Source organism: Sciurus vulgaris (assembly GCF_902686455.1).
Source record: "Sciurus vulgaris genome assembly, chromosome: 13".
In the NCBI taxonomy this organism is placed as follows: domain Eukaryota; kingdom Metazoa; phylum Chordata; class Mammalia; order Rodentia; family Sciuridae; genus Sciurus; species Sciurus vulgaris.
Genome location: NC_136474.1, coordinates 38,215,915 through 38,238,996, shown reverse-complemented (window position 1 = coordinate 38,238,996; position 23,082 = coordinate 38,215,915). Strand labels below are relative to the sequence as shown.

General features: G+C 37.4%; 1 long non-coding RNA gene across 3 annotated transcripts in view; it reads right to left on the bottom strand.

The window, feature by feature from the left end:
- The window catches only part of LOC306642748, a 47,307-nt gene that overhangs the window by 4,256 nt on the left and 19,969 nt on the right, over nucleotides 1-23,082 (bottom strand). The gene's annotated exons all lie outside the window — the stretch shown is intronic.

Below are 23,082 nucleotides of genomic sequence, written 5' to 3'. Positions count from 1 at the left end.
TGAAGAAGCTGATGGTGCAGATGAAATCTCACTGCAGGGTACTATAGGAGGTAATTGTACTAGCATCAGGGTCAAGGCCTTGTGATGCTTGTCTCTCCACTTTGTCTTCACTCTCTTAATTTGGGAATTAATAGGAAAATGTATTTCTACTATCAAACTAGAATATCAAATAGTGAAACAGAAAATAAAACAGAACCAAAGAAATGGTTTGATAATCTTTTCTCTCCTGAATTCCTCCAGCAAAGTATCCTGCAAAACCACACACACACACACACACACACACACACACACACACACAATGTCCTCAACGCTTCACTCATAACACAAGTGTGAGTATGTGCTACTTCTTACTGCCACATTTCCAGGTGGTCTCTGTGACAGTTATACTGCTGGGTTTAGGTAACTGTCATCGGTTTTCTGGGAGAAACAGGAAAGGGGGGCAGGATGGACATTTCTTATTTAAATTTTTATTGTTGTAGATGAAACTTTTTTATTTATTTATATATGTGGTACTGACAATCATATCCAGTGCCTCACATGTGCAAGGCAAGTGCCCTATCACTGACCTATAACCCCAGTCCAGGATGGAAACTTCTTGATGTCCTACTATGTGCCATGTACTCTGTACAGGAAATCTCATTTACCCTTTGCTTAATTCTATAAGAAAGGCATCATGAAAATTTGTAGACACAGATGGGGAAAGTAATAAACCCTGTAATTTTACTGAGGGTTTTTTATTGTGTCCTGAAGCCCCAAGGAATCTGAATGTACAAATCACCCTACATGCTCATATACAATGCTGCCCATGGTATTACTTAATTTATTTGTGTAACAAGACTTATTAATTTTATAATCCTGGAAATGCCTAAAACATATCAAATAGCTTTTCCATCCTGGACTAACCTACACTTTCAACCAAACATTGTCTCACAAGGAGAATTAAACATTCGGATGCTGACAGTTCACTGAAAATATTATAATTAGGAATTTTATTTTTAAAATAATGTCACATATAGCAGCATCAGCAAGTATGAAATATTGCCAGGCATGGTGACACAGACCTGTAATCCTAGCAAGTTGGCATGAGAATGGCAAGTTCCAGGTCAGCCTAAAAAATTTAGAAGGACACTGCTTCAAAAAAAAAAAAAAAATCACTGGGGTTGTAACTTAGTGGTAGAGAGATTGCTTGGTATGTGTGAGGCACAGTGTTTGATCCTCAGCACCACACAAAAATAAATTTGAAAAATAAACATTAAAAAATGGTGGGGATATTGTTCAGTGGTAGAGCACTTCTGTGTTCTATTCCTAGAGCTAACAAAGTATGAAAAATTTGGCCACACATGTGTAATGCCTGTACACTGAGAAACACAAACTATTGCTGGGAGAATTAAGTAAACCCTATATAAAATGTGGATTAACCATATTCATAAGACAGAAGACTCAATATTATTATGGGCTATATTCTCTCAAAGCTGATTTAAAGAGTCAATGCAATCCCAGTAAAAAATCCTACCACAAACCTTAAAGAAACTAGCAAGCTGATTCTAAAATTCACACAGAAATACAAAAGAGTCAGACTACAAAATCAACTTTGCAAAAGAACAAAGTTAAAGACAAATACACCTGATTTAAAAACTTGTTATGAACCTGTAGTAATAAAGACAGCATATCACTGGCATTGAGATAGACAAACACATCAAAGAAACAGAATGAGGAGTCTAGAAATACACCTACACCAACATAGACAACTGATTTTTCACAAATGAAAATAAGATGCCCCAACTGATTTTTCATAAATGAAAATAAGATGCCCCAAAAGCAAGGTGGGCAAATGATTTGATTGATTTGTTTGTTGTTTGTTTTTGTGGATTTGGTCTTTAATCTTTTTATTGTTTGTTTTCCATTTAGTTATACATAACAACAGAATGCATTTTGACTCATTGTACACAAATGGAACACAACTTTTCATTTCTCTGGTTGTACACTATTTAGAGTCACACAATTCAAGCAATCATTCATATTAATAAAGAAATTATATCAGTCTCATTCTACCATGTCTCCCACCCCCTTCTCTCTCCCCTCTATTTTCCTCTGTAAAATTCAAAGTTCTTCCATTCTTCCCTACCCCTCCCATTATGTATCAACATCTACTTATCTGAGAAACATTTGGTCTTTGGATTTTGGGGATTGGCTTATCTTACTTACATGATATTCTCCAACTCTATCGATTTACCTGCAAATGCCACAACTTTATTCTTCTTTATGCTTAATACTCCATTGTCTATATATAACATAGGTTTTTTATCCATTAATATATTGAAGGTCATCTAGGTTGGTTCCACAATCTAGCTATTGTGAATTGAGCTGCTATAGACATTGATGTGGCTGCATCACTGAGTTTAAGTCCTTTGGGTATAGGCCAAGGAGTGGAATAACTGGGTCAAATGGTGTTTCCATTCTAGGTTTTCTGAGGAATCTCCATACTTCTTTCTGAGTGCTGCACCAATTTGCAATTCCACCAACAATGAATGAGTGTACCTTTCCCCCATATCCTAGCCAATACCTATTGTTGCTTGTATTTTTGATAATTGCCATTCTAATTGGAGTGAGATGTAATCTTAAAGTAATTTTGATTTGCATTTCTCTAATTACTAGAGATGTTGAGCATTTTTTAATATATTTGTTGATTGATTGTATATCTTCTTGTGTGAAGTGTCTGCTCAGTTCCTAAGCTCACTTTTTGATTGGGTTATTTCTATTATTGATGTTAAGTTTTTTTAGTTGTTTATAAAACACTCTGCTAGAGAAGATATATGAATGTCAATTACGTAGAAAGCTGCTCAACATCATTAATGATTAGGAAAAGGGAAGAGCAAACTACCATGAGATACTAGTACATTCCAATGAGAATGGAAAATTAGAAAGACTGACCATACCAAGCACTGAAAGGATTGTGGAGGATGCAACTCTCATACACTGCTGATGGCAAAGGAAAAGGGCACAACCATGGGAGACAGTTTGACAGTTTCTTGTAATGCTAATCTTATATCTAAAATATGATCCATTCATGTACTCCTAAATATTTACCATAGGGGAGAAAAGCATATTTCCATGAAAAGACTTATTCAGAAATCTGATGGTATCTTTATTTATAAGAGCACAACTTGAGCCCAGCATGGTGGCACATGCCTATAATCACAGCAGCAGCCCAGGAGGCTAAGACAAAAGGATCACAAGTTCAAGGTCAGTCTCAGAAATTTAGTGAGACCCTAAGCAACTTAGTGAGACCTTGTTTCAAAATACAAAATAAAAATGGTTAAAGGTACTGCACCCCTGGGTTAAATCCTCAGTACAATAAAAAAGCCCCAATTTGGAAATATCTCAAACACCTATCAAGAGTGGAAAGTATAAAATACATTGGAATACTATTTGGCAATTAAAAAAATGAATTAGGTTGAGGGTATAGCTCATGGGTGGAGCACTTGACTAAAAAGTACAAGGTTCTGAATTTAAACCAAAAACTTCAAAAGCAAAAGCAAAAAGAACAAATAAGAGATGAATCACTGAAAAATACAATAAAATGGATAAATCAAAAAATGAATAGGATAAATGAAAGAACACGAATTAAAAAAAAAAACCCTTCATGATACCAATTTAATAATTTTTTTAGACATAAGTGCTATACTTGCCTGGAGACAGGACATTAGGTATGGTATGAAAGCTAGGCAATACAGAACTAAAAATGTTATGACCTGGAAAATAATGAGAAAAATATTTAAGTCAACCAGGTAACTTTAAGGACTATAGCTGTGTATTAATATAGTAGAGCAAACATGTGGTATTATTTCTGAAAACACTGAATTCTGGCACTTGATATTTTGACTAATACTTGATAACTTCCTGCCTTCTTTATTTTTTAAATTATTTTTAGATATAAATGAGAATAGAATATATTTTGACATATATTTTATAATATATGTGCCTGGAGTATATGTTATTATAATTGGAATCCCACTCTTGTGGTTGCACATGATGGGGAGTTTCACTGTGGTGTATTCATATATGAACATACAAAATTATGTCTGATTTATTCCACTCTTATTCCCATCCCCCTCCCTTTCCTTTATTCACACTTTCCTAATCCACTAAACTTCTATTCTTCTGCTCCTCTCCCCCTGTTTTATGTTAGCATTCACATATCAGAGAGAATATTTGACTTTTTGGAGAGGCGTTGGCTTAAGTCATTTAGTATGAGAGTCTTCAGATTGATCTGTTTACCAGCAAAAGTCATAAAGTCATTCTTTTTATGACTGAGTAATATTCCATTGTGTCTATATTTTCGTTATCCACTCATCTGTTGAAGGGCACATTGGTTGGTTCCATAGCTTGGTTATTGGGAGTTGAGCTGCTATTAACATTGATGTGGCTATGTCACTGTAGTATGCTGATTTTAACTCCTTTGGATATGTACCAAAGAGGGGTATAACTGGGTCAAATGGTGGTTTCATTCCAAGTTTTCTGAGAAATCTCCATACAGTTTTCTAGAGTAGTTGTACCAATTTGCAGTTGCAACAGCAATGTATGAGTGTACCTTTTTCCCCACATTCACACCAACATATATTCGTTGCTTGTATTCTTGATTGTTGCCATTCTGACTAGAGTAAGATTAAATCTTACAGTAGTCTTGATTTTCATTTTTCTACTTGCAAGAGATTTTGAACATTTCTTCATATATTTGTTTATCTTTATATATTTCTTCTTCTGTGAAATGCCTGTTTAGTTCCTTTGCTTATTTATTGATTGGGTTATTTGTTAAATAAAATATAAAAAAGTATTGGAGATGTGGCTTAGTGGTTCAATGTCCCTGTTTTAATCTCCAGTACAATAAATAAATAAATAAATAAATAAAGGTAAAAATAAAAGAGTTGGGGATATGTGACCATCTTACCCCCATTTTTTCAGAGAGGGAAGCTCAGCTCAGAGAACCTTTCCTGTCTTATTATTCCTGGCTTCACATTTACATGGAAACTAGGTCCAGGATACCCTGGAGGAGGACATTGAATTGTCTGGGACCATGAGGGTCCCAAATTTCTCTGCAATAATATAACAAATTATGGAGTTCTCAGAATAATAATAGCAGCAGTGTATTTGATTATGTGTGTATGTATGTAAGATTATGTATGTTTATATAAATGTGAAATAAATGATAGCAATAACACCTGGTATGTGAGAGAGGAATTAAGATTATTCTTTTAACATAGAGATAATTTCACACCTGTCATTCAGTATGGAATTATATAAAAGTACACTTGGATTAGTTGTAAATATATACCGCAAACTGTAGGGTAAACACTAAAAAAAGCAACACTAAGTATAACTGATAAAGTGAGAAAGAACAGAAAGGGTAAACATATAAATAACTTAAACACAAAAGGTAGAAAATGAATGGTAGGGTGTGCTGCCTTCAGGACCCACGACGCCCATGCCACAGTTCTCCATTTGCCAACACATGCGGAAGCTGGTGCAGCCATCTTGGATTATCCCAGAAGTGGAAGGCACCATCTTTAGGTGGGGCAACTCCCATCCTGAGACATCTGGTAGAGACTGGAAGCTCATTCTCAGGTACCTCTCATGCATCAGGCTACTGAAGACTGGGAGGTTTCAATAGTATATGACTGATATAGTGTAGGGTTTTTTCTTTTTCTCCTTTTTAAATTTCAAGTATTTATTGCTTTATTTTTCTCACTCTGTATTTTCCTTTTGTTTGCCTGTTTCCTCAGATTCTCTTTCTCGCTTTTCTCATGCTAACAACAAACATTTGTGGATTCTGCTCTCACTCTTCCTATGATCTAACACCTCTATATATAACACCTCTTTGTCCACCATTAGAAATTGTAGACCACATGGCTAATCTATTGGTTATACTGTAGATAATAATAAAACTCATCCACTCTGTTTATTATGACAAAACTGTTAATGTCTTCATACGGGCTATTTGTTTTAGGGCTGCATATTGTCTGTACCAGGTGCTGCAAATATTGATCTCCCCCTTAAAGGGGAGGTATTAGAATCCTGTAGGATCACTGTAAGCCTACGGCAGGAAACTGCAATACCCCAGATCTGCACTACTAGAGGGGAAAAATATATGAAAAAAACTTTAAAAAATATTAAAGAAAGTATTCCAAACAAACCAAGATTCTATATTAATAGAATCCCAAGATGGCATGGTAGAAGAAATGTCAGAAAAGGAATTTAGAATGTATGTAATTAAAATAATATGAGAAGCAAAGGATGAGATAAGAGAGCAAATACAGGCAATAAGTGATCACTCCAATAGATAGTTAAAAGAGCAAATATAGGAAGCAAAAGATCATCTCAATAAAGAGATAGAGATGCTGAAAAAAAATGGAAATCCTTGAAATGAAGGAAACAATAAACCAAATGAAAAATTCAATAGAAAGCATGACCATCAGACTAGATCACTGGGAAGACAGAACCTCAAAGAATGAAGAGAAATATTTAATCTTGAAAAGAAATTTGACCAAACAGAGACGATGGTAAGAAATAATGAACAAAAATTCCAAGAACTAGGCAATATTATGTAAAGACCAAACTTAAGAATTATTGAGATTGAGGAAGGCACAATGATATGAACCAAAGGAATGAAAAACCTATTCAATGAAATAATATCAGAAAATTTTCCAAACCTGAAGAATGAAATGAAAAATCAAATAAAAGAGGCTTACAAGAACACCAAATATACAAAATTACAACAGATCCACACCAAGGCATATCATAATAAAAATGCCTAACATCCAAAATAAAGATAGAATTTTAAAGGCTGTGCAAGAAAAGCATCAGATTTCATATAGGGGGAAAACAATATGAACATCAGCAGATTTCTCAGCCCAGACCTTAAAAGCTGGAAGGGTCTGGAACAACATATTTCAAGCTCTGAAAGAATATGGTTTCCAACTGCAAACCTTAAAACCAGCAAAACTTACCTTCAGATTTCATGACAAAATGAAATTCTTCCATGATAAACAAAAGTTAAAAGAATTTACAAATAGAAAGCCTGAGCTACATAACATTCTCAGCAAAATATTCCATGAAGAGGAAATGAAAAACAACAATGTAAGTCAGCAAAGGGAGGAACTACCATTAGACATAGACAAGTTAAAAACCAAAAATAAGCCAAAATGACTGGGAATACAAATCATATCTCAATCATAACCCTGAATGTTAATGGCCTAAACTCATCAATCAAAAGACATAGACTGGCAGATTGGGTTAAAAAGAAAGACCCAATAATATGCTGCCTTCAAGAGACTCATCTCATAGAAAAAGACATCCACAGACTAAAGGTGAAAGGATGGGGAAAAAATCTACCATGCACACAGACTCAGTAAAAAAAAAGCAGATAAAATGGACTTCAAGCCAAAGTTAATCAGAAAGGATTAAGAAGGACATTTCATACTACTTAGGGGAAGCATAAATTAGCAAGACATACTGATCATAAATATTTATGCCTGAAACAACAGTGCATCCATATATGTCAAACAAATCCTTCTAAATTACAGGAACCAAATAGACCACAACACAATAATTCTGGGTAACTTTAACACATTGCAGTCACCACTGGATAGATCTTCCAAACAAAAACTAAAATAAGAAACCATACTACTGAATAACACAATCAATAACTTGGGATAAGACATATATAGAATATTCCATCCATCAACAAGTGAATACACTTCTCAGCAGCACATGGATCCTTCTCTAAAATAGACTAGGTGTTATGCCATAAAGCAGCACTTAGTAAATACAAAAAAAAAATAGAGATACTACCTTATATTCTATCAGATCATAATGGAATGAGATTAGAAATCAATAATAAAATAAAAACCAGAAATGACTCCAACATTTGAAGACAAAATAATAAACTATTGAATGAAGCATGGATAACAGAACACATCAGGAAGGAGATAAAAAATTCTTAAAGGTAAATGAGAATAATGATACAACATATCAAAATATCTGGAACACTATGAAAGCAGAACTAAGAGAAAAATTCATTGCACTGAGTGCATTCAAAAAAAGAATAAAAAGCCTATAATTGAATGACTTGATGTTATATCTCAAAGCAAAGCTGTTCTTTTTGAAGAACAGAACAACATCAAAGTAGTAGAAGAGAGCAAATAATTAAAATCAGAGCTGAAATAAATGAAATTCAAAAAAAGAATCAGTTCAAAAAATTGAGAAAAAAAGTTGGTTCTTTGAAAAATTATGCAAAATAGATAAACTATTGAAGAGAAGGAAAGAGAAAATTCAAATTACTAAAATTCATGATAAAAAAGGGAATATCATGATAGACACCACTGAAATACATAACATCCTTAGAAGCTACTTTGAAAATCTTATACCCCAACAAAATAGAAAATCTCAAAGACATCAACAAATTTTTAGAGACATATGACCCTCTCAAATTGAATCAGGAGGACATACACAATTTAAACAGATCAATTTCCAACAATGAAACAGAAGAAGCCATCAGAAGCCTACCAACCAAGAAAAGCCTGGAATCAGATGAATTCTCAGCTGATTTCTACAAGACCTTCAAAGAACTTATACCAATACTCTTCAAAGTATTCCATGAAGTAGAAAAGGAGGGAACCCTTCCAAACTCATTTTATGAAGCTAATATCACCCTGACACAAAAACCAGGCAAAGATGCATCAAGGAAAAAAAAACTTTAGATCAATATCCTGATGAATATAGATGCAAAAATCCTTAACAAAATTCTGGCAAATCACATAAAAATATTAAAAAGAGTGCACCACAATCAAGTGTGGTTTATCCCAGGGATGCAAGGTGGTTCAACATCCAGAAATCAATAAATGTAATTAATCACATCAATAGACTTAAGGTTAAGAATCATATTATTATTTCATGAGATGCAGAAAAACAATTTGATAAAATACAGCACCCCTTCATGCTCAAACACTAGAAAAACTAGGGATAGTACATGAACATTGTAAAGGCTATCTATGCTAAGCCCATGGCCAGCATCATTCTTAATGGAGAAAAATTGAAAGCATTCCCTCTAAAAACTGGAACAAGATAGGGATGCCTTCTTTCACCACTTCTCTACAACACTGTCCTTGAAACACTAGCTAAAGCAATTAGACAGACCAAAGTAATTAAAGGGATATGACTAGGAAAAGAAGAACTCAAGCTATCACTATTTGCTGATGACATAATTCTATATTTAGAGGATTCAAAAACTCCACCAAAAAACTTCTAGAACTACTAAATGAATTCAGCAAAGTAGTAGGATATAAAATCAATGATCATAAATCTAATGCATTTCTATTCAGAAGAGATGAATCCTCCAAAAGAGAAATTAGGAAAACTACTCCATTCACAATAACCTCAAAAAAATAGGAGTCAATCTAACAGAAGAGGTAAAAAGACTTCTACAATAACTACAGAACATGAAAGAAAGAAGTTAAAGAAAATCATAGAAGATGGAAAGACTTCCAATGTTCATGGATAGGCACAATTAATATGGTCAAAATGGCCCTACTTCCCAAGGCACTATACAGATTTAATACAATTCCAATTAAAATCTCAATGACATTCCTCATAGAAATAGAGAAAGCAATTATAAAATTTATCTGGAAGAATAAAAGACCCAGAATAGCTAAAAATATCCTGAGCAGAGTGATTCAGGAGGTATCCCAATACGAGACATTAAACCCTACTTCAGAGCAATAGTAATAAAAACAACATGGTATTGGCATCAAAATAGACAGGTAGACAAGTGGTACAGAATAGAAGATATAGAGATAAACCCACATAAGTACAGTTATCTCATACTAGACAAAGGTGCCAAAAATATACAATGGAGAAAAGATAGCCTCTTCAACAAATGGTGCTGGGAAAACTGGAAATCCATATGCAGTAAAATGAAGTTAAACCCCTCTCTCTCACCCTGCAGAAAACTCAACTCAAGATGAATCAAGGATCTAGAAATTATACCTGAGACCCTGCACCTAACAGAAGAAAAAGTGGGCCCAAATCTTCATCATGTCAGCTTAGGACCAGACTTCCTTAACAAGACTCCCAGAGTGCAAGAAAGAAAAGCAAGAATCAATAAATGGGATGGATTCAAACAAAAAGCTTTTCCTCAGCAAAGAAAACAATAAAAAATGTGAAAAGAGAGCCTAGAGTGGGATAAAGTCTTTTCCATATGCCCTTCAGATACAGCACTAATCTCCAATATTTATAAAGAACTTAAAAATCTTTACACCAAGAATATAAAGAACCCAATCAATAAATGGGCTAAGGAAATGAGCAGACACTTCATACAAGAAGATATACAATCATTCAACAGATATATGAAAAAGTGCTCATCATCTCTAGTAATTAGAGAAATGCAAATCAAAACCACCCTAAGATTTCATCTCACCCCAATTAGAATGGCTATTATCAAGAACACAAGCAATAATAAATGTTGGTGTGGATGTAGGGGAAAAGGCACACTCATATATTGCAAATTTTTGCAGCCCCTCTGGAAAGAAATATGGAGATTCCTCAGAAAACTTGGAATGGAACCACCATTTGACCCATTTATCCCACTCCTTGGCCTATATCCAAAGGAGCTAAAATTACATACTACAGTGGTGCAACCACATCAATGTTTATAGCAGCTCAATTCACAACAGCTAGATTGTGGAACCAACCTAGATGCCCTTAAATAGATTAATGGATACAGAAACTGTGTTATATATAGACAATGGACTATTACTCAGCCATAATTATGGCATTTGCAGGCAAATGGATGGAGTTGGAGAATATCATGTTAAGTAAAATAAACCAAACCCAAAAATCCAAAGGCTGAATGTTTTCTCTGATAAGTGAATGATAATACATAACAGTTGGGGGGTAAGAGACATATGGAGGAACTTTGGATTTTGTAGAGGGATATGGGGTGGGAGTGGGGGAAGGAAAGACAGTGAACTGAGACAGACATCATTACCCTAAGTACATGTATGATTATGTGTGAATCTACATTGTGTACAACCACAGAAATGAAAAGTTGTACCCCATTTGTGTACAATGAATCAAAATTCAGTCTGTAAAATTAAAAAAAATAGAAAATAAAACTGATGTGCATGGGGGTTGTAATTCAGTGATAAAGCACTTGTCTAGCATGTGTGAGAACCTGGGTTTGAAGTGAAAGAAATAAATGAATAAAAATGAATGATGCACATAAATCCTCATAGGGAGACTATTAGGACTTAAATACCATCTATTGACATTGTAACAGTCATGCCTACAGGGCTCTGCTATGCACATAAATCCTGCATAATTTTAGAGTCAGAAATAATTTACTGGAAAATATCTGCCAGTAAATTTGAGAATATGATAATCCTAAGTGTGTCTTGTTAGAAAGCAAAGCATACAGCTCTAAGAAGGGCATAGTGTCTATAAATAATGGCTCCCACATTTGCATCAAAAAGATAAAGAGTGGGAGACAGAAATACGAACAGTAAACAAGGGCAACAAATACAAAAGGAACAAATAAAATTTGGTGGTCATCCAACCATATCTATACTAGTTTGAACATCAGTGGTCTAAATATACCAAATAAAAGATTATTAGAAGGAATAAAATATCCAAAGTCCACGTGTATTCTGTCTATAAGAAACTCGCTTAAGTATAAAAATGCCCAATATTAATATTAGCATGGTATGTTTTTCTCCATCTCTTTACTTTTAACATTAATCAAATGAGAGCTAGAATACACACATGAGATTTAAGCTGGGCTGATTAAAAGGCCTTTTACCTTGGATCACTATGGTTGGGGAGGAAAGAAACAGACCTTACTGGATCAAATCCAGAAGGTCTTTAAGAAAACCAGGTGTCTTGATACAATTACAAGTGACCAGCTCAAACTGTTTCTAATCTGCACTTCCAAGCTCTTTGCAGCCACACATAGAAAGTGGAGTTCAGAACCAAGATTTACAACACTGACTAATCAAAAGTGCCTCATATCTAGAATTAACAAGATAGGACTGGAAAAAGGCAGTTGTTCCTGGATCAGTTCCAGGTGATCTCAATGAAAATCAGGCATGTTGCCACAATTGCAAACTGTGAGCTCAAACCTCTTCAGTTCTGCACTTCTAAGCTATTCTCAGTCAGCACATTCAAAGCAGAGTTCAGGCCAATGATTCACTGTTGACTAGCCAAAAATACCTTGTACCTAGTATCAGCAAGCTTGGGCAGGTGACAATGATTACTGCATGGATTCCACAAAGTCTCACTTAGAATCAGCTGTGTTGCTACAATTTCATGCTGCTATCTCCAACTTCTTCAGTTCTGCACTTCCAAGTTATTCTCAGCCAGCACATTCAAAGCAGAGTTCAGGCCCAAGATACAATGTTGACTAGCCATAATTCCTTGAATAGCAAGCTTGGGCAAGACACAGTCCTTAGCAGAATAATTCCACAAGGTCTCATTGAGAATCAGCTGTGTTGCCACTATTTCACACTGCTTGCTCAAGCTGCTTCTATTCTACATGTCCAAGCTCTTCTCAGCCAGAATATTCCAAGCAGACTTCAGGCCCAATATATAAAGGGCAGTAGCAAAAGATTCTTGGTACCTAGGATTACCCATTCCAGAGGCTCTTACTGAGAATCAGGTGTGTGATACAAGTTCCAGCTGCTAGTTCAAGTTGCTTCTGTTCTGCAATTCCAAGCTCTTCTCAGCATATTCAAAGAAGAGTTCAAGCAGGGCAGATAATTTGCACGTAGCATTACCAAGATTGGGGAGTCATTCAAAGCACTCCTCAACATCATTATTCTCACTAGAAGGAGAGCCCTTGTATCTGTGGTCACCAAGTGTGGGTAGGAAAGTCCAATTGACTTGATCAAATCAGCAAAGTTTCTTTGGATGCCATTCTAAAGTCTTGTTTAGGAATTCTCTGAAGGTGCATTGAGCAGCTTGCAAATAGTGCTGTTGACCAGTAGTTCAAATGGTTCTAATATCCTTCAAATTCTGCAAAATACTAGTGTTTCTTGCTACTTCAACCCCAAAGAAAGCACCATTTGCTCACTGAAAAAAAAAGTATATCTGCACATTGAAGCAACTTGAACAAAGTGCTTCTGTTCTGCACTTCTCAGCAGCACATGCAAAGATGAGTTCAGGCCCAAGATGAAATGTTGACTTCAAAAATTCCTTGTATATAGGACCACTAATGTTGTGGAGGAAATTGACAGTAGTTATTGGATCACTTCCAGAAAGTCTCACAGAGAATCAGGGGTCTTGATATAATAACATTGCTGATTATTCAGACTTCTTCTGTTCCACACTTCCAAACTCTTCACAGACAGCACACTCAAAGTGGAGTTCAGGTCCAAGATACAACATTGACTTACCAAAAGTGCCTCATATCTAGAATCAACAAGGTGGGACAAAAAAGAGGCAGTGCTTACTGGATCAGTTCCAGGTGATCTCACTGAAAATCAGATGTGTTGCTACAATCTCAAGCTGCTAGCTCTAAAAAGTTCAGTTCTGCACTTCCAAGCTCTTCTCAGCCAGCACACTCAAAGCAAAGTTCAGGTCCAAGATTTATCCTTGACTAACCAAAAATTCCTTGTACCTAGGAGCAGCAAGCTTGGGCAGGAGACAGTGGTTACTGCATCAATTGCACAAGGTCTCACTGAGCATCATCTGTGTTGGTACCATTTCAAGCTGCTAGTTCAAGCTGCTTCTGATCTGCATATCCAAGTTCTTCTCAGTCAGCACAATCAAAGTAGAATTCAGGCCCTAGATACAAAGAACTCTAGTAGTTGAGACAAACAAAATGCCGTTGAAAGGGATCTCTTATGCCTTGGATTACCAAGTTTTGGGCAAAGAGTGGGAATGATGAGGAAATCCATTCCCCAATATTTCATTGAAATCCTTTGGTGAAAACTTTCCAGGAAATGTACTTCATTTGCATTTGCCTGCTGGCCATCAACTGCAGCTACTTAAGTGCATGGTCTCTATGCAAACTCCATTCTAATTTGGGATGACAAACACTTTTGCTTCACAGTAGTTCAACCAGAGACAAAGGTCAATTGTTCCTTTGAGATCAAAATGTGTTCTACAAGGATGAATCTGGCAGCAGAATCAATTTTTTTTTTTTCAGGACTTCTGAGATGTTCTCAGTCATCACATATAAAGCAGAGTTCAGGTCAAAGATACAAAGCAGATGAGCCAAAAATGCCTTCTACCTAGGATCACCAAGGTTGGATAGGAAAGAGTGATTACAGGATCAGTTTTAGATGGTCTCACTGAGAATCAGGTGTGTTGCTACAAGTTCAAGCTACTTGCTCCAGTCACTTCAGGTACAAGCTCTTCTCAGCTTGCATATTCAAAGGAGAGTTCAGACAGCAGATACAAACAGCACTAGTACTTGCAACACACACAATGTTCTTGAAAGGGATCCCTTGTTCCTAGGATTACCACGTTTGGGGTGAGGATTTGAAGTGGTGTGGCAATCCAATCCCCAAGATTTCATTGAAATCCATTTATCAAAATTTTCCAGGAAACAAAATTCTTTGTATTTGTACTCTAGTCCAGCTACAAAAGGGCAAAGACTGTGAAAGGTGACACCCTTTTAATAAGTGCTGTGAAACACTTTTGCTTCACACTACTTCAACCAGAGACAGAAGTTAATTGTTTCATTCAGATCATGGGGTGTTGCTAGAAGATGAACATGTAAGCAGAATCCACTTTTGTTCAGCACTTCCAAGATCTTTTCCCCCATATTCAAATCAGAGTTCAGTCCCATGGTATAACATTCACCAGCCAAAAATGTACTGTATCTAGGGTTACCAAGGGTTGGGAGGAAGGAGACACTGGTTGTTGGATCAGTTTCAGATGGTCTCACAGGTCTCTGGCTGCAATTATAAGGAGCTGGCTCAAACTGCTTCTGTGCTGCATTTCCAAGGTCTTCTGAGTCAACACATTCAAAGCAGATTTCAGGCTTAAGATACAATGTTGACTAGCCAAAAATACTTGCACCTGGAATCACCAAGGTCGAACAGGAGACAGTGGGAACTGGATCAAGTGCAGATGACCTCACTGAAAATCAGCAGTGTTGCTACAACTTCAAGCTGTTATCTCAAACCGCTTCTGTTATGCCCTTCCAAGCTCTTCTCAGCCAGTACATTCAAAAGAGAGTTCAGGCCCTCAACACAAAGAGTACCATTTCTTGATACAAACAGGATTCCATTGAAAGGGATCTCTTTGTACCTTAAATTACCACATTTGGGGTGAAGAGTGGAAATGATGAGGAGATCGATGGATTTTATTTAAATCCATTGGTGAAAACTTTCCCAAAAAATGCACTTCCATTGTATTTACCAGCTGACAATCGACTGCAACTACCCAAGTAAAGAGACTCAGTAAGACAACACCATCCTAATCAGTGCTGAGAAACACTTTTGCCTCACAGTGGTTCAACCAGAGAAAAAAGTCAATTGTCCAATTGAGAACAAGGTGTTTTGCTAAAGATAAAGCTGCAGCAGAAACTTCTTTTGTTCAGCACTTCCAAGCTTTTCTCAGCCAGTACATTCAAAGCAGAGTTCAGGCCCATGACATAACTTTCCCTAGCCCAAAATATCTTGTAGCTAGAATCACCAAGCCTGGGAAGAGAGAGACAGTACTAACGAGATTAATTTCAGATGGTCTCGCTGATAATCAAGTGTTCCTACAACTTCAAGCTTGTAGTTCAAACCACTTCAGTTGTACAGTTTCAAGCTCTTCTCAGCCAGCACATTCAAAGGAGAGCTCAGATCCCATAGGTAAAGAGCACAATACTTGAAATACACAAAATACCCTTGAAAAGGATCTCTTGTACCTAGAATTACCAAGTTATCCACTTATGTTCTGCACTTCCAAGCTTTTCTCTGCCAGTACATTCAAAGCAGACTTCAGGCCCAATATATAAAGGGCACTAGGAAAAGATACTTAGTAGCTAGGATTACCATTTCCAGAGGGTCTCACTGAGAACCAGATGTGTGCTACAAGTTCTAGCTGCTAGCTGAAACTGCTTCTGTTCTGCAATTCCATGCTCTTCTGAATCAGTACGTTCAAAGCAGAGATCAGGCCCAATAAACAAAGTGCCCTGGCAAAAGTTCTTTGGTACCTAGATTACCAAGTTTGGGGAGCATGTTGGAAGGGCACGTGAAACTGTTTTCCAAAATTTCATTGAAATCCTCGAACCTTTTTCAGAGAACTCACTTTAACTGCAGTCTTTGTGACTGAGTAGCCTCAAAGCACTCCTCAACTTCACTATGCAAAGTGAACTAGTGTGAGAGACCTTATACCTACAATTGCCAAGTGTGGGGAGGAAAGTCCAAATGAGTTGGTCAAATCCCCGAAGTTTTCTTGGTAGCCACTCTATTGTCTTGTTCAGGAATTCACCTCAAGTGCATTGAGTGGCTTGCAATCAGTAATGTTGACCAGTAGTTCAAATGGTTTACAGTAATATCCTTCATTGAAGTACTGCAAAGCACTAGTCCTTTTTGCTATTTTAACACCAGACAAAGCACAATTTGCTCACTGAAATCCAAAAGGAAATCTTCACACTGAAGTGGTTAGTACACTGCTTGTATTCTGCACTTACAAGTTTTTCTCAGTCAGCACAATCAAAGCTGAGTTCAGGCCCTAGATACAATGTTCACTAGTCAAAATTGCCTTATACCTAGCATCACCAAGGCTGGACAGGAAAGAGACAGTGGTTACTGGATCATTTCCAGATGGTCTCATTAAGAATCAAGTACATTGCTACAAATTCAAGTTGGTTCAAACTGCTTATGTTCTGCACTTCCAAACTTTTGTTGGCTAGCACATTCAAAGCAGACTTCAGGCCTAATATATAAAGTGCACTAACAAAAGATACTTGATAACTAGGATTACAAATTCCAGATCTCACTGAGAATCAGGTGTGTTGCTACAAGTTCTAACTGCTCACTGAAATTGTTCTTTTTTAAATTTTTTTTTAGACATTGACAGACCTTTATTTTTATTCTTTTATTTATATGCAGTGCTGAGAATCAAACCCAGTACCTCACACATGCTAGGCAAATGCTCTACCACTAAGCTACAACCCCGGTCCCATTGTTCTGCGATTCCATACTCTTCTTAACCAGCACATTCAAAGCAGAGTTCAGGCCCAATAAACAAGGTACCCTGACAAAAGATTCTTGGTACCTAGGATTACCAAGGTTGGGGAGGCATGTTGGAATGGCAAATTTCTAAATGGCTATTTCTAAAGTTTCATTGAAATCCTTGTGTGGGGCCTCTTGGTCCAGCCAACACCCACCCAACAGCTGAGGAGGGTGTGGCAATGGAGTTGAAGAAAGACCTTCGGAGACCAGTTTCAGAGAATTTGATCTACTTTATTGTTACATAATCAGGCTTATATTTCCAAGCAGTCACTGGGCAGAATATGTCTGACCCAAAGTACTCCCAACATTCCCAGGGATCATAACCAATGGGCTAAAAGTTCACTGGCAGAGAAGCAAGAGGCAAGGAACATTTTGAGGATGAAAGGGAGGCTAGTTTATCATAGTGATGGGGCTAAGTGTGATTAATGTGCCAACCACAGTATCCAGTCTCAGTGTGCTGAGCCGTGAGAACCTCTCACATAGGCAATGTAAGTCTCTTTCCACTTCATGTTTCCAACATCTCCCCCATCTCTGTCTGCCAGAACCTCAGCTAGCATGGCTCTTTTGTGTTCTGCATTAGCTAGTTTTCTACATGTCTAATAACATAGTAAAATACAATGAACAGGTTTATAAGCAATACCATTGTGATAATACTATAGGGGTTTACAAGTTTAGAAAGTAAGTTTTTCCAATGTTCAGTTAAGACTTGAAAGAATGTGGAGACTTCCATGGTTGACATTTTAATTTCATTAATTTTATCAATGACTTTGGTGAGATTATACATGGTACTCACAAAATTAGCATCCCAAGCACACTTGATATACTTGGAGAAATGGTGAAAACTTAAGGTTATATTTTCAGCAGTGGACAACTGGGTAACACAAATGCTTTGAAAATCAAGGTCACAGGTAAGTTTTTGAAACATAAACAATATATCTAATTGCTCTTGATGGAGATCCAACTCTTGTTGGATAACTAGTAAGGCTGCACATGACAATTTATTTAAGTTATTTTGGATGGTAAAGGCTTCTGCTGTGACAGTGGATAGATTATTTACACTCTCTGAACTTTGAATGCTTTGAGTGAGATGGTGGCAGTGGCTGTGGTAGCTAGGGCAGTCACCAGGGCAATCACCCCTGTGATAATGAGGCCGATGGCACATCTGGTGCAATGCTGGATTTCATACAGAAGATTCTTCGCCTCCATATCCTGTGGACAATTCCATTCTCAGGACATGTTCACTGGAAGCCATATAGTAGGAGGAATTCTAAGAATAAACACATGTTTAGCATTCCTAGCAGAATTTAAGCAATTAGAAAGCCAGCAGGAAAAGTTATGTGTACAAGGGACCTTTTCAGAGGTGGTATTTGGACTTTCCATCATATTAATTATCTGCATAATGAAGGTGGTGTGACACGAGTTTGAATATAATGGGTATGAGTGTAATTAGAAACAAATTTAAAAGAAAAAGTAGTTCCCAAATTACTAATAGTCATATAACTGACCATGACCCATTTTATGGGTCTCAAGGCCAGTAATATGGGTGTTAGATCTGTCATGCTGAATTCATTCCCTGCATAATGGTTATAGATTGTCCAGAGTAGCAGATTGCACAATACCCTTGGTGACTTTTGGGTGTATCTGTTATATTCCAGGGGGTTGCACTCAACTAGGTACACAAACATTAATATAATCCAGAAATTTTTCTACTATCTAAGAGACAAAGGCATAGGAGTAATGTATTGATTCCAAGGTATGGAGTTATTATCTGAGGAGGGGTAATCCAAAAAGAGTTTTTGGGCAGCTAGGCAACAAAGTCTTTTTGCATCAACCCTGGGGGAATGTATGAGCATTGGTCTTATTAATTCTAATCCTTAGATCTGGTAAAGTTAAATCAACATAGGAGTAGTTATATTTATCTACAATAATCTCTTCAGCAAGGGAGAAGCATAGAGGTGAGTTTGGATTATAGATGTCATTCATAGTAAGAAAGAAATAGGTCTGCTAGGCAATGGAATACTAGTATTCCATTGTATGGTAGTTGATATCATACTTAGTTCAGGGTCAATGATATTTGAGTCATTAGAGAAGAATCTCAGCAATGCTCCTTCCCAATTTGCTACTGCTAAAAGTGGTGATCTGGTGACAAAGGCCCAATTTACCTGATGATTAGCTTTACTGTTTTCTGTTAGAGCTGCACGCTGCAACAGTACCATCACAGGTCCCGGAAAAAGGCCCCCACCTGGTGAGGGACCATTTTGGTAGCTTGCTCAACTAGGCCTTTAAGATCACCCCAGGTTACTTTATGTGAAGCTTGCCTGCATTATTGAGTCTTGCATTTGAGGGGTCTCTCTTCCAATGATAGTGCTTTCACCTTCTTTGCCATTGGTTTGAGGGGTCCAGGGCTTGACACTTCTAGGAGGTACCCAGACAGGTTGAGGTCCTTACTCTGGAAAGATACATGCAAACTCTCAATCCATTGTTAGGAAGGGCTCTGGACCTTTCCAAATATTGGTCATGGGGGTCCTTCCATAAAACCATAGGCAAGTAAAAGGGCCCTTTGAGGGGAGCCCAATGCTTATGGGCTGCTGTTTCTTCTGAAATTTTGATGTGGTGAGAAAATTTAAAGTAAATAAAGCATAATGCATGGCATCATGTGGGGAGTTAGTATAGCTTTCCCCCTCTGTTTTGGAACATTGATTTAAGTTGTTTATGAATGCATCCCACAATGCCTTGAGCTTGGGAGTTATAAGGTAATCCAGTCACATGCTTTATATGCCAAACTGAGCAGAACTCTTCAAAGGTTTTCCTCATGTAGTCTGGGCCATTGTCAGTTTTAATAGGAAAAGGGACTCCCACAATTCTAAAACACCTAAGTAAATGAGAAATAACCTTTTTTTGTGATTTCTCCAGTGGGAGGCATAGCCACAACAAAGCCTGAATATGTATCAATGGTTACATGTATGTAGTTAAGCTTTCCAAAAGGAGAATAATGGGTGACATCAATTTGCCAAACAGCATTGGATTTTAGCCTGTGAGGGTTTACTTCTGAGGGCTGTAGGGGCTCAATGGGAAGGAATGGAGCACACATTTTACAATCCCTAACCAATTGTTTGCAAACTTCCTTAGGAAGGGCTGGGAACAGCCTATGGAGAAATAGGCCAAACTGATGGAAATGTGTATGTAAATGGCAGACTTGTTCAGTTACTGTCATGGCCTGAATGGACTGAGTGAATTGATCCACCATTTTATTGAGATCTGCTAATGGTCTGGGTTAACCGGATTGTGGCCTGATAACATTGGACAAAAAGAGGGCATCTTCTTGCTTCTAGCATAGTCTGGATGCTAGCAATCCAAACATCTAGTAGTTTGGTTAGATCTAGTTTGCAATAAGCCTAAGCAAGTTGGAGAATTAACTGGTCACAATATTGACTATCTGAAAATAGGTTAATGGGTTGTAAAAAGTGACTTAAAGCTGTATTGATGGCTAGAAGTTCTAGATATTGGGGGTACCCCAATAGCTTGTTTCTTCAAAACACCTGTTGGTTATTGGAGATTACATCCAAACTTACAATGGCAAAGTTTCCATTGGAGCTGGAATCAGTGAAAGCTAATATAGCTTCAGGAATGGGCTGAGCAGACACAGTGTTTTCATACTGTAAGGTTAATTGGTTCAGAGTCTGGAGGAGTTTATCTTGAGGCAAATAACTGTCTGTATATCTGGATATCCTTCTAATATATATTGTATACGGGGATTAGTTTGTAGTAGAAAGTTTAATTCCTCTTTTGAGATCAGGAGTACCAATCTATCAGGCTTGATTCCATAAGTGCCTACACTCTGAATTCTTAGCTTTCATACTAATGTGACTAGGGCATTGAGTGGGCTTTGCATCTTAGCCGCACTGTTGGAGGGCAAATGCACCTATTCCAATATGTGCCATTTGGGTTGCCATAATACTCCTGTAGGAAGTACTGCAGTTGCCAAAACAATGGCATACAGGTTCTTATTTGAGTCAAATCTGGATAATTGTAATGTCCCTAATGCCCCATTAACCAACCAAAGTGCTTGTTTTGCCTCGAGAGTTAACATCCACAAAGAATTTGGTTGTTTAAGGCCACTGAATAAAGAAGTTGGACTGTAGTAAACTTAAGCCAGGGCCTTATCCAGTTAATATGTCCTAATTGTGCCTGAAGACCATTTAAAGTTATTTGATCTGGAATGTGAATAATAGGCCCACTAGGGCTTAGGGGGTTAGGGAGCACCAATGTGCCTAAGAAGGAGTAAGGTGGGCTTTTCTGCACCTTTTTAGGAGCTATACAAAGTCCAATAGACTTTAAGTTGGTCTGTAGGATCATGAAGGCTTGTTCTAGATCATGTTCCTTAGTATGGGCTAGCAGAATATCACTCATGTAATGTACTACTGTTGAATCAGTGTGGCTTAACAATGGTTTAACAGCCTGAAAGACATACATTTGACATATGGTTGGGCTATTTTTCTTCCCCTGAGGGAGGACTGCCCACTGGTACCTTTGTGTTGGTACCATGTTATTGGTGACAGGCACTGCGAAAGCAAATCTGTCTCTATCTTGTGGATGTAACAGAATACTGAAAAAGTAGTCTTTAATGTTTAAAATTTACCCTTGGTAAACTGGGCTGTGTAGAGCCCATTTTTTTATAATAGTGTTAATATCCCTGAAGTCATGGAGAAGCCTAAATTTTTCCTTTGTTTTCTTTTCTATGATAAAAATGGGAATACTAGATGGACTAGTAGAGGGTCCTACATGTCCAACTTTCAAGTGCTCCTTTACCAGAGACTTTAAATGTAACAATTTATCTTTATAGGCCACTGTTCAATTCAGATAGGTTCTTCATGATGTCATTGTAACTTAATGGGAGATAATGACTGAACAGTGGCCCTTAGAATTGGGGGTGCTTTTCTTTAAACCTGCTCCAGTTTGGATCATATAGGTCTGTGCCTATAATTTCTTCATAGAAGGCCTTATCATCAGGAGTAAGAATATCTCCCATGTGCACAGTTCAGAGGAAGGATTAGACTCTAACCATGGGGAGGGGTGGGTCTTGGCCAAGGTGATTGAAGCCTGTTAAGGTTGTCCAGTTGCTCCTCATCTATTTGTAACTGCTGCATGAGATTAGATAGTGAGGGGTAAATCTTTTTTGGCTTAACTATTCCTGTTTTAACTTCTTTCTCTACCTGTTGTGCATTGAGAGGTTGAGCCTCTGCCTACGAAGTAACCGTAAGCTTTTCCTCTTTTTACTTTTGTTCCCTCTCTTGACTCTCTATTTCTGCTGCTAGTGCAGCCACGATCTGACAAGGATCCAACCCATAGTATCCCAAAGATTGTTGAATGGCTGTGATAATGGGGAAAAATTTAAAGGTAGGTAATATCCTTGTCTGACCTCTTCTTGCCTAGCATTGACCATGATTCTCCCATATCTCTGGATCAAACAATCAGCCACTTTAATCCAAGGATTAAAGTGTCTAGTACTACATCCCAAAATTTTTGTGCTTCCTTTTTATTCAATGTTAGTCTTCTTGTACTAAGAAGGATACACAGAAGTTGCAGCTGAGAGTCCCTCTTGGAGGATGGTAAATTGCCCATATTTCCCCTAGTTCCTAGAGAGTTCTACACCCACACTTACCAGCTGGCCTCAGGTCCCTGTTCAGGGCCAAAATATGGGGTCTCTCCATCCACTGGGACCCTCCAAATAGCTGAGGAGGGTGTGGTTACAGAGTTGAAGAAAGACCTCCAGAGGCCAGATTCAGAGAACTCAATCTACTTTATTGTTTCATAGGCAGGCTTATATTGTCAAGCAGTCATGGGCAGAATATGTCTG